The sequence below is a fragment of the Anabrus simplex genome, chromosome 5, assembly GCF_040414725.1.
Source record: "Anabrus simplex isolate iqAnaSimp1 chromosome 5, ASM4041472v1, whole genome shotgun sequence".
Lineage (NCBI taxonomy): Eukaryota > Metazoa > Arthropoda > Insecta > Orthoptera > Tettigoniidae > Anabrus > Anabrus simplex.
Genome location: NC_090269.1, coordinates 339,983,163 through 339,995,840, shown reverse-complemented (window position 1 = coordinate 339,995,840; position 12,678 = coordinate 339,983,163). Strand labels below are relative to the sequence as shown.

The window sequence follows — 12,678 nt, the reverse complement described above, 5'->3', positions numbered from 1 at the left end:
ATAATAATTCACCTGAGATAAATAGAAATGTCACGAATTGCATTTAAATGGACCACTATGCACACGATTCTTCATTCCGGGGCGTGGTCAGGCTCAATTGTCCACACAGAGAATTTCTCCAAAATTATCATAAAACAAACTATCATAGTGTCCTCAAATTTTAAATTATATAATTCATTGATATATCAAATTAAAGCTGATTAAAATTAAAAAGGTTTGAATTAAACATCGTAATAAGTAACACTATGATAAAAAGGTAACATAAGGGAAATAAAAATGCTAACATTTCGTGTTTTATGAAAAATTATAATATCAGTTAATTTTTATATTTATGCACAAGAGCCCATTTTAAGATTATTAAGATCAATTCCGTGCAAAAATAATCGAAATTGAACTTTCTAGAAAACTATGATTTTCGGAAATGTATGCAAAGTATTGTTTTGTAAATTATTTAAAAAACAGTAGACAGTGCATGAACTTTTTATAGTGTAAACCCTCCCTAAATGCAAAGGTTTCACTGTTCATATTCCGCAAAAATTGATTCAGTAGTATAGAATTGGATTTAAAATCTCAATACATAGACTGCATTATTAAATAAAATTATCACTACCATTGAGATGTTTGCCGACCATCCGTTTGCGCCATAATCGTTTTCACAAGCCATGACCCTTCATGGGCTGTGTGAGCAACGGGTCTATTAGTAATTTATGTGATCTATTTCATGGTAGACGTTATCTCCGCCATAAAGCTGTCAATTAAATGAACTAAATTTAATGGCGTGTGGCCACTGAAGATGTCGCCCGGCTCCATGGCTAAATGGTTAGCGTGCTGGCCTTTGGTCACAGGGGTCCCGGGTTCGATTCCCGGCAGGGTCGGGAATTTTAACCATAATTTGTTAATTTCGCTGGCACGGGGGCTGGGTGTGTGTGCCGTCTTCATCATCATGTCATCCTCATCACGACACGCAGGTCGCCTAGGGGAGTCAAATGAAAAGACCTGCATCTGGCGAGCCGAACTTGTCCTCGGACACTCCCGGCACCAAAAGCAATACGCCATTTCATATCTGAAGACGTCTGGTGCAGGTCGTTCGAGTTGACGTCATATGGGAGTCCTGCTCATCAGTGAGGATGGGGGCCTTACTTATGATGAATTATAATACTGAATACGGCAAACACTCCCAGTCCCCGAACAATTGAAATTAACTGGAATGAATCAATTCCGACCCAACTAGGACCACTGAGCTAAACGCCAGCATGCTAATCACTTACCCATGGAGCCGGACATAATAAATTACTTGTCGAAAGTCCTCAAAATCCATCCTCCCGGAAAATGATTAGGCTACATATAAATGTCAGTCCTCTCGGCAGTAATCTTGTGTTTGTATTACTATAGCCTAATATCCAGTGTCTTGTTAACGTTTTCTCTTGCACAACTGTTCAATCATGTGTCAGATATAATATCATTAAATTAACATTTTTGTCCAACAGGTTGTCATTCACGATAGAAGATATATACCTACATACTTCATTCAGCAAGGAAAGATTTCTCTGAGTAAGTTATTCAACCATAATCAGTAAAATTTTAATTGTGTTTCCTTTTTTTGTGTGTCAAACGCGGTTTGTTGTTATGATCTTATAACATAGAAATTTGCATTACAGTATATTTTTGAATTAGTTGCGGATCAGAAGAAAAAATATGCTTATACTACCATTCTCTTCTCCATGAAACATTCCTCATCATAAGGACCATATTTAATCTGTACTGCTGTGAATAACCAACTGCAAATATTCTTACACTTTTCACAGCAGAGGTCAATCTTACTGTACATTATAAGTATATATTCTGGAATTTATGAAATCATTTAAATATCTATGCATAACACTTCAGCCTTCAGATACGTCATTTACAAGGCGTATAACGGAGAGTTCTACGACAGTTATCAGAAGTATATCGATGGCCTATTTCTGATACCACGTATCTGCTGTTCCTATCCATTATTTTACTAATGACAGGTCACGCCTCCCAGCCATATATATTGCAATATTGAGTATTGTACGCAATTGTTGTCATTTGGTTTATTTGAATCCAGAGGAATTGGGCCATGGAATAAAAGAATGCGGAGTAAGCAGTAGTGAGCGTAAGGCGAATCTGTTGTAAAGCACACTCAGCGGTTCTTGCACATAATCTGTTGTGAAGGTCATGTGGTGAATGCAAGGTCAGGGTAGGGCCAGATTAGTTGTTTTGAGGTAGATTTTAGTTTATTATTATTATTATTATTATTATTATTATTATTATTATTATTATTATTATTATTATATTTAATAGGATTATTGCTTTGTAGACATGTATTTGGGCTGGAAGCCTGTTTTGTTCATTAACAAATACAATACTCATTTATGTCACAGCCTCCCAGCCTTATATAATATGACGAGTGTCTGTTCAAAAGGCACTATTTCCACTTTAAGAAAGTTGTGGAAAAACGCAAGGAAACGTAAAATAAAAAGCCCATGGAACGTACCCATGTTCGGGTATGGTACTGCTTTTAAAGAATTACATCTTCCTGATCTGGATTGCTCATAGCATTGTACAGTATTCAACTACTGTGATGCATGTGGACAAAATATTAAGGCCCGGTTTCATCAACACATGTTAAATATATACTAACAAGTAGTTAGTTAATACGGAGTTAGAAATTTAACATCTTGTTAGGTTTCTTGCGTTTCATCAAACTTTTTTTGTGAAATGTTAACTAATCGACTATTAACTCTCCCAATATTGCGAACTGGTGCGAATCAAGGAGGCAGTGGTACGAAAATGCTGTTTTACAACGCGCTCCGATGCGCTTTTGTTTGAGCACAGCTGTAAAATATGGCGCGTGAAGTGAAACGGAATCGTAGTTCTAATCTTTCCTCCTTCGAAAAAGAGTTGTTAATTGAATTAGTAAATATATATAAGTTATTGAGTGCAAGCGCACAGATGGCTTGACGATAAAATAAAAGGACGAGGCGCGGGAAAAGTCCGCGAGGGTTTCAATGGGGTAAACAGATACTTTTTTTAGTGGGTATCCGCTGTCACCTAACAAAATCACTTCGTTAATTGTCCTACTTCAAACTGTGCTCCGATATGGGAGTTATTAAATATTGTATTGTCGTGTGCAGAACCAGACCACCTAGCAAGTATATCCCTGATTTGGAGGTTAGGCTCACTAATCACCTGAACATTAACATTAACTGAGAAATATCCCTTTCGATTACGATATATTTCGGCCCAATTGCCTCCAGGTGATTGGATTCTTACATGTGTGCAATATATTGCACGTAGAACAAACACCAGGAAAACGGCTTATTTCACAGAAGTCGCGGATAATTTGCTGACGCTCTTCTACTGAAGGGAATGTTATATACCTCCTTCTCATGGATGCTATTGCTGCAGACATTCGACAAACAACTCTATTAACAGTGGCTTTAGAAATTCCAGCATTGTCCCGGCCATTATGCGAAAATAACCAGTAGCAAAAACTCGTAATATTATCAGTACCTGCAACATTGGAGAAAGAGGTAAGTTTCTCTTCGTAGGATATTCTAACCTCACTTGAATTTCGTTAACAACCTTAGCAAGGACTGTTTTCGATAACCTGTATCTATGAAGAAATTTCGGATCCGTCAAATTTTCAAAGTTATTACGTCGCTGAACTCTTCTTCGATCAGGATTGTTTTGTAAAAGATCTAAATAGAGCAATTCCGCCTCGAAAGCGAAATTCACAGCAGCCATTTTGGAACAGGTTGCTAAATGCTAATGTTAGCCATTTAACATTGGAAATGGCTGATGTTAACTTTAATACGCAGTTTAACATTTGTTAATGTTAACATTTGTTGATGAAACGCAAATTTTCTTAAATCGTATGTTAAAATGATTTAACACCTTGTTAAGTACTAACATGTGTTGATGAAACCGGGCCTAAAAATGCTATTGAAGTGGAAATAGCATAAATAATATTTTAAGGTTCATTTTCGTTTACACAATAGCGTAAGAAAATGTCCACAACGAAAATTGTTCTTTTGGTCGGCAGGGTTGTCAGGTTCGCGGTATTAGAATTAGGCCATCTATACGTGACATCAGCGAAGCCACTAGATCAGTAGTTATGAACAATTTTTATTCTTTCTGGCCCCTTCTTTAAGAAACAATTTATATTGTACAGTCCCTCAGGCCTATCCTATCGCTGTTAACCTACAACCCCATATCTCCTGAAATCTGATTTTTTTTTAAGGAAGGACAAACACATTGATATAATGTAACTTTTCGTTAAAACTGATAAAATAATTAATACATTGATTCTGAATATAGTGAACTCTTTACCGCCCTGGAAGGATACCTACCTTCCGTACCTAACAACAAAATGCTCACAGCACATGCGGCGGCAAAGTCCCTTAGATTCAGACATGTCCCCTTAATCATTATGTTGGTAAGTTAACTACCCAGCAAATAAAACTAAGATTTCCAGAATTAATTAGAGTTATGTTACTATTCGTTATGGGATCTTTAGTCACTTGCTGAAGGTATTGGGCAGGGTTATAGTAATCTAATGCCTAACTCCTACTAAATAACTGGATTCCACGATAATGAAATTTCTTTAAATTTAATGATAAACAAACTTGATGGCTTTGACAAATTATTATCTTTAGATAAAAGTTCGCTGGATTTGAGACTGTAGCATCATTCGTGACTGGCCTCCCTGAAGGACGTTCTATCTGAGAAACCACTCTCTAAATTACTTTTATTGCAAAGAAAGTCCTAGAAATTCCTGTCATCGATTTCCATGTAAGTCTACTTGTGATGCCATAATGACTCGTGATGATCCAGTACACGTGACACGAGTTCTGCATTCCGAAGATAATTAAAGTCATCCAATCAATGTATACCACGCAGGATTTGTACGTCATGGATCATTAATTGAGTTGGCATAACCCACGCCGACGTCATGGATCGATATCTATCCTTATTAAACTTAATTTGCACAAGGCAGTGTGGTTCATTACCAAAGACAATTAACTAATATAGCTGAGGGCCCTAATATAATGTCACTGAGACTGATGATCTGAAAGAAATCTAAATAACGGTGGCTGATAGCCAAACATAATTAAGTTAGCATTCTTATGGCTAAGGTTTCCATTTATTAAATCCCAAGCACCTCTAGAGCACAACAATTCAAAATCAAAACAATAGCAACAAAATGCTCACAGCACATGTGGCGGCAAAGTCCATTACATTCGGACATGTCCCCTTAATCGTAATGTTGACAAGTTAACTACTCGCCGCGCGAGTTGGCCGTGCGGTTAGGAGCGCACAGCTGTGAGGTCGCATCCGGGAGATAGTGGGTTCGAACCCCATTGTCGGCAGAGTAGTTAAAAGTGGGGGATTTGGCCGCCTCCACCTCCACACCGTCCGAAGAGGCCTTCACCACATTGACTGTTCAGGGGTTCGGCAGCCTCCACCTCCACAGGCTCTCCGCAGAGGCCTCCTCCGCATTGACTGCGCTGGCTAAGACTGCATGCTTAACCTCACATCAGCCATCTTGGATGGGCTTAACCTTACTTTTTACGCGTAAGAGAGGAAGCCTAACCTCATGGAGGGGCCTAACCTCAGTTTTACAGCCAGACGCCCTTCCAGACGCCTAAGAGAGCGAGCTTAACCTCACAGACGCTATCCTGGAGGCGCTTAACCTTACTTTTACGCGCAAGACAGCAAGCCTAACCTCAGAGCGACTATCTTGAATGGGCCTAACATCAGTTTTACGGCCGGATGCCCTTCCCGACGCCATCTTGAGTAGTAGGGCAATGTGTATTCTCGAGATGTTATTTTGAGTAGTAGGGCAATGGAGATTACCATAAGAGAGCACACCTAACCACATGGAGGAGCCTAACCTCAGTTTTACGGTCGGATGTCTTTCCCGACGCCAATCGCATAAGATGGCGGCTATACACAGCTTCTTATGATACACCTTAAGGGCGCTTGCGCAAGATGGCTGCTATCAAATTGCACAAGATGGCTGCTATACATAGGCTCTTATGAGACCCCTAGGGACGCTTGCGTAAGATGGCGCCTATCTAATTCTACAAGATGGGGGCTATACGCAGCTCCTTATCAGACGGTTTAAAGGGCGCTTGCGTAAGATGGCGGCCATCTAATTGCACAGGATGGCTGCTATAGAGAGGCTCTTATGAGACGCCCTAGAAACGCTTGCGCAAGATGGCGGCTCTCTAATTGTACAAGATGCAGGCTATACACAGCACTGATGAGACGGCTTAAGGGCGCTTGCACAAGACGGCTGCTATACATAGACTTTTATGAGACGCCCTAGGAACACTTGCGCAAGATGGCGGCTATCTAATTCTACTAGATGGGGCTATACACAGCTCCTTATGATACAGCTTAAGAGCGCTTGAGCAAGATGGCGGCTATCTAATTGCACAAAGTGGCTGCTATACGTAGGCTCTTATGAGACGCCCTAGGAGCGCTTGCGCAAGATGGCGGCTATACACGGCTTCTTATGGAGAATGATGACGGCTATGGGCGCTTGCGCAAGGTGGCTGCTATACATAGGCTCAGAGCATCGTGCTGCCATATTTACAGCATTAAACCTCACGGCTACTACCTTTGGCTTGTGGTGGTGTTCAATTTGAAATTCCACGTGCTCTTGTTTGTAAACAAAGCCACATGCTTCGTGACAGCTGAAAAGCTGACTGCAGCCATCTTTAATCAACAGAGCACCGTGCTGCCATCTTTACAACACTAAACCTCACCACTACTACCTTTGACATGTGGTGGCGGGCAATTTGAAATTCCACGTGCTTTTGTTTGTAAACAAAGCCACATGCTTCCTGACAGCTGACAAGCTGACAGCAGCCACCTTTAATCAACAGAGCATCGTGCTGCCATCTTTAGCACTACCTTAGGCACGTGGTGGCGGGCAATTTGAAATTCAACGTGCTTTTTGACAGCTGTCAGCGGCCATCTTCAAACAACAAAACTTCAGTGCTGGCAGGCGCTAAATACACATGCCTGCAACCTTAGGCTTGTAGTGGCGGTCAACTTGAAAAATTCCCCGTGCTTTTTGAAAGCTGTCAGGCCCTATCTTTAACTACATGCACATGCCATACTGCTATCGTGACGGAAGTAAACTTTATGGCGCGGAGTTCAAACTGATCTTAACGGGACTTAGCCGCGCCACAAGCTTAAATAAGAGAGCATCGTGATGCCATCATGACGAGGTTAATTCCTCATGGATGCCACCTTAGGCACGTAGTAGTGGGCAATTTGAAATTCTACGTGGTCTTTAATCCGTGTGCTTATGAAGAAAACAAACTTAGAGGCCACTGTACAATATGGCGGTTATACATAGGCTGTTATGATTTCCTCCCCTTCCTCATCCTCCTCCTCATCCTGTGTCAAGGCATAGTTTTATGTCTCTATCAAACAAATTTAAACATGCATTCTACTGCGCAAGATGGCAGCTATACACAGTCTCTTATGAAGAAAGCTAGCTTAGAGGCTACTGCACAAGATGGCGGCCATACATATGCTGTTGTTAAGGCCTCCTCATCCTCTTGGCAAAAGGGTAAAAGGGCAAAAGGGCAAAAGGGCAAAAGGGCAAAAGGGCAAAGGGGCACCACTTCCTAGCAAAAGGGCAAATGGGCAAAAAGAACACCTCCTCCTCATCTGTAGGGCAAAAGGGCTACTCTTCCTGGCTAAAGGGCAAAAGAGATACTCCTCCTAGCAAAAGAGCAAATGGGCTGCTCCTCCTCCTCCTGGAAGGACACCTCCTTACAGTTACTGAGATTAGCTCTATCCCTCCTCTTACAGACAGATGCTTTCCTCAATTAAACGTTACATTACAAACAAATATAATTACGTTATGTAGCGTTATCCTCGTCGCATAAGTTTCTCGATTGAGGAGAAAGTGGTAGGAGGAGGAGGCGGCAAGGAGAAGGTAATGTTTTTTCAGCATGCAAACATATTGTAGGATAAGCAAATGCTGTATCCGACAGGACAAAACAGGTTCAACATAGTTACAGAATGCAATTGTAAAAATATAGAATTGACATGCTGTATGTCGTTATCTGACAAGACAAAACATGTTGACTATTAAACAAAAAACTTTTATCGCTACTATGCTTCGCCAAGACAAGTTACAATTAGCACACACTAGAATTAATTGTAGAGCAAGACGAAACATGTTGGCTATCAGTGTTCAGAACAGAAAAACTCATAACGCAAAACATTACAAGATTAATCTCTCTGTTGATACAATCGCGCTCTTATGCAATCAGCGCTCACACAGAGAATTGCAAATGTTGTATATCTCCATCCGACACACTTCTTCTTAATCACTGTAGATAAAATGATTTTTCTACTTTGCAGGGGATACCTTTGTCCTAAGGAGATAAATTTTGCGGGATTCGAACACATGCTACAGAAAAAATCTGTACAGATTTCGAACTCTGATTTAGTTACAATAGAAAAAACATAGATTCAAACCCTGTTCTCGTATTGCAAACACGGAAAGTGAAATTAAACAGAACGCTTAGTGCTATAAGAAATACATTGGTTACATTTAAGCCCCTTGCAGTCGAACAAGTTATCGCATAAACATGTAACATGAAATATCGGTTCGGAAACATATTGTTTCAATCTGTTGGCATGGGTTGCAAGCATATAGCTCATGCGGAAAGTAAAATTAAACAGAACGCTAGTGGAAACACATTTGTTACATTTAAGCCCCTAGCAGTCGAACAAATTATCGGATAAACATGCAACTTGAAATTTCATTTCGGAAACATTATTTCTATCTGTTGGCATGGGTTACAAACATGTAGCTTGTGCAGGAGAGGACTACTATGCAAGATGATTGTAAAATGTGAACCGAAAAAAACGTGCTACACACATGATATGGAATGGAACCCAGGGTCACGCCTTATCAGAAGGGCAAAAGGATGAAAGGACTCTTCCTCTTCCACCTCCTCCTAGGGCTAAAGGGCTAATGGGCTAAAGGGCTCCTCTTCTTCTTACCCGACCGTACCGGGAATCGAAACCGGGACCCCTGTGACCAAAGGCCAGCACGCTAACCATGTAGCCATGGAGTCGGAAAATTCCTCCGTAGATCAAATACGACTGGCACAAACTCCCGCCAAGCATCCTGTATTCTTAGACCCTATCCACACACATACCCAACGCCATTTCTTCTTTGGTGGGAAACAAAATACTCTTTTGCCTCTCCACGTGTCTAGGCTGACCAAAACAAAAATATGAGTCGAGAACCTCATGCTGTTTGCCCGCCTTATTCAAACTTTCCGAACTTCTCAGTTACGGATTCGGTTTCAGCCCTCGGGTTCAAGACTGTGGTTTATCCTAGTTCAAGGGTTATTGGGTTCAACACACAGGAAACTCTTTTGTGATGCAAATAATTGAACGTTGAAGGATATAATAGAAGGATCTACGAGGTATCAGCATTAATCCATCGTCATGTCGTTTGGGGATACAAGGTTTTGTGACTAATATCATGTCTGAAGTCTTGAATTTACGAGGTTTTATATTAACAGAAATACGCGCATTAAAGAATGTGTGTTTTGTTTTTTGCCATTAGCTCTTAAATCGATGTTTGGTCCATCATTAGGTTCCATAGACAATTGAGGATCCAAATTTTTTATTTAATATACACAAAAATCTCGATTTCGATGGTCGCTAGAGTTATGAATTCCTTGGAATAACAGCAATGCTTTGTCTTTCAAGTTAATGGTGTTGAGTAGTAGTATTATTACGAGAGGGGAGAAGAGAGGATAGATAGTAAGGGAATGTAAAGTTTAGCTAAACAACTGGGCAATGCCAATGTAATGAAATAATATTTTTAATCTTTCAAATTTTACTTAATATTTCAATTTATTCTCAACTACTGCCAGTACACAGGGTATTGTTAAAACTTGGCCGTATATGAAAGTTCTTCCAAAGTTCAATAAAACAAACCCATTTGCGTTACAACAAATTTTACATTATTGGTGAAATCACCAATTCGGTTCATACAATAAAGCCAGCTCCCCCAACATCATTAAACCGAATTCACGTCAAACATATATTCGTTCATTACTTTCTATTCAATTTTTATTCATTATAGACAACACATCCAATTTAATGTTACTATATTGCAAGTGATGCGCACTGTATTGCAACTGTAAGCCTAAATTAAGAAATAACGTTAAAAAAACATATAAACGTTTCATGAGACACCTGTGTTTGCATTTATTGACTTTTGTACATAGTTTTGTTATTTCAGGTTCAATTGATGGTAAATGGAGGCGAATATCTAGTTCTGCGTTTAGCGGTCTTCTCGATTTTGTTTTGGTAACCAAATAGAATCCCGATTCATGGAGATACGTAGTTGGGAAAGACAGCGATAGTCATTTTGCTTAATTTTGTGAATACAGCCAAAATTCCGGTATAATTTAGTTTTGAAACGCGATTTTAAGTTTATTCTGGGATTTCAAATGTATGAGTGCTATGTATTCCGCTGAGTTTAAGCTGAATGGTCTTTTGTTCACGTTAAACACTTTCAGTATCAACTTGAAGTCAAAAAGCACCTTCTCCTGAGCTATCAGACAATAATGTTCAAACGGGCCTTTCAAATCATCTACATAAGCCCGAACAATTTTCTGTGTTTTCTTCTTGAATCTCGATATTATTTAAATTGAAGAAGCCTTTTGAATGAAAAAAGAATACAATTAATATAATTCTTTCCTTCGCACTCCTACCAATACATCAGTTTCTTTTTAAAAGAAGACACTTTGGCGCTAGCATCGAAAACTATGTCACGAACCTGCTACGAAGGCGTAGCAGGGGGAGAGATGATACTCCCACGTGGCGCGTCCCAGGTGGCGGATAGGGGGTCCTAACCGGCTTGCCGGCGGACTTGAGGGAAATAAAATACCTCTCGCGGACCAAACACACTACCCCCTGCGGGTGGGGGACGCACATGTAGAATACACCCACGGTATCCCCTGCCTGTCGTGAGAGGCGACTAAAAGGGGCGACCAAGGAATGATTAAATTGGAACCATGAGACTGCTTTTGATTCGTGCCATCACGCGGGGAACACCATGGGTTGCCTGTACTTGCGAGTTGTACCACTATGTTCGGTACGAAATGGGTTTGTGATTAGTAGCAGCAGAGAGTTGGTTCCCCTGTGGGTTTTCCAGTCCCCGTGCGTCGTACCCATGTGAGCAACACCGCGGGTCTGGGCGTAGCCTGTGAGTTGTACCACTATATGAGCGACACCGTGGGTCTGCGTTGCCTTTGATTAGTATCCACTATGTGAGGAACACCACGGAGCCCATGGGACCGGCATCCGTGCCTAGTACACCTAGGTGAGGAAACTCATTGGTTTGAGTTGGCTATGAGTGGCGCCATTGTGTGCGAAACACCATAGGTCTGCGTTACCTGTACGAAGTACATTACTTGTGAGTAGTACCGTCTTGTGTGGAACACCGTGAGTCTTCGCTACTTTTGATTAGTACCGCAGCATGACAAGTACCATGGTTCTACTTTGCTCGCGCCATGTACCATTCTGTGGGGCCTTAGACATGGATTTTGCACCCCTTTAGACATCAAGCATCATTGTGCTTTATGAGTGGTCCCTTGGTCAGTAATCAATTATATATGATCTTTGTTTGAGTCTGATCCACTGTATTTTGTTTGTTTGTTTCTTCTTTTTTTTTGTGGGGTTCAAGTCCATCCATTCATTCTTCATGTCATTATTACTTTTTTTGGTCAGTGGATGAATTTGACATTTTTGTTCTTTCATTTCGTACCATTAGGGGCCGATGACCTCGATGTTAGGCCCCTTTAAACAACAAACATCATCATCATCATCGAAAACTATGGGCTTTTTCACTTGCAATTTTTCTTCTTCTCCTTAATCTGGTTACCCTCCAGGGTTGGCTTTTCCTTCGGACTCAGTGAGGGATCCCACCTCTACCGCCTCAAGGGCATTGTCCTAGAGCGTGAGACATTGGGTCGGGGGATACAACTGGGGAAGATGACCAGTACATCGCCCAGGTGGCCTCCCCTGCTATGCTGAATATGGACCTTGCGGGGGGATGGGAAGATTATCAGGGATAGACAAGGAAGAGGGAAGAAAGCGGCCGTGGCCTTAAGTTAGGTACCATCCCGCCATTTGCCTGGAAGAGAAATGGGAAACCACGGAAAACCACTTCTAGGATGGCTGAGATGGGAATCGAACCCACCCCTACTCAGTTGACCTCCCGAGGCTGAGTGGACCCCGTTCCATCCCTCGTACCACTTTTAAAATTTCGTGGCAGAGCCGGGAATTGAACCCAGGCCTCCGGGGGTGGCAGCTAATCACACTAACCACTACACCACAGAGGCGGTCACCTGCAATGATACGTTCATTTAATTCATTTTGCTAAAATTGGTGGCCAGTTTGCACACCCAATCTTCAACATTTTGAAACATCGCCATGGTCCATGAAAATTGCTGCTACCTCTGCACGCAGTTCCATCAAACTTGTCAACGATTTTCATCAACACTATCATCATACGTCAGTGTGCAACTGGAAGGACTCATGGTGGCTTCCCTCATATTCGCACAATAGTTTTGAACACTATCATAAGCT

General features: G+C 41.1%; 1 protein-coding gene across 1 annotated transcript in view; it reads left to right on the top strand.

Annotated features, from left to right (window-relative positions):
* LOC136874888 (insulin-like growth factor-binding protein complex acid labile subunit) overlaps window positions 1-12,678 on the top strand; it is a 60,039-nt gene that overhangs the window by 22,967 nt on the left and 24,394 nt on the right. Inside the window, exon 2 of the mRNA XM_067148593.2 lies at window positions 1,488-1,551. The gene's annotated coding sequence lies outside the window, so the exon portion shown is untranslated. The remainder of the gene's footprint in view (window positions 1-1,487; window positions 1,552-12,678) is intronic.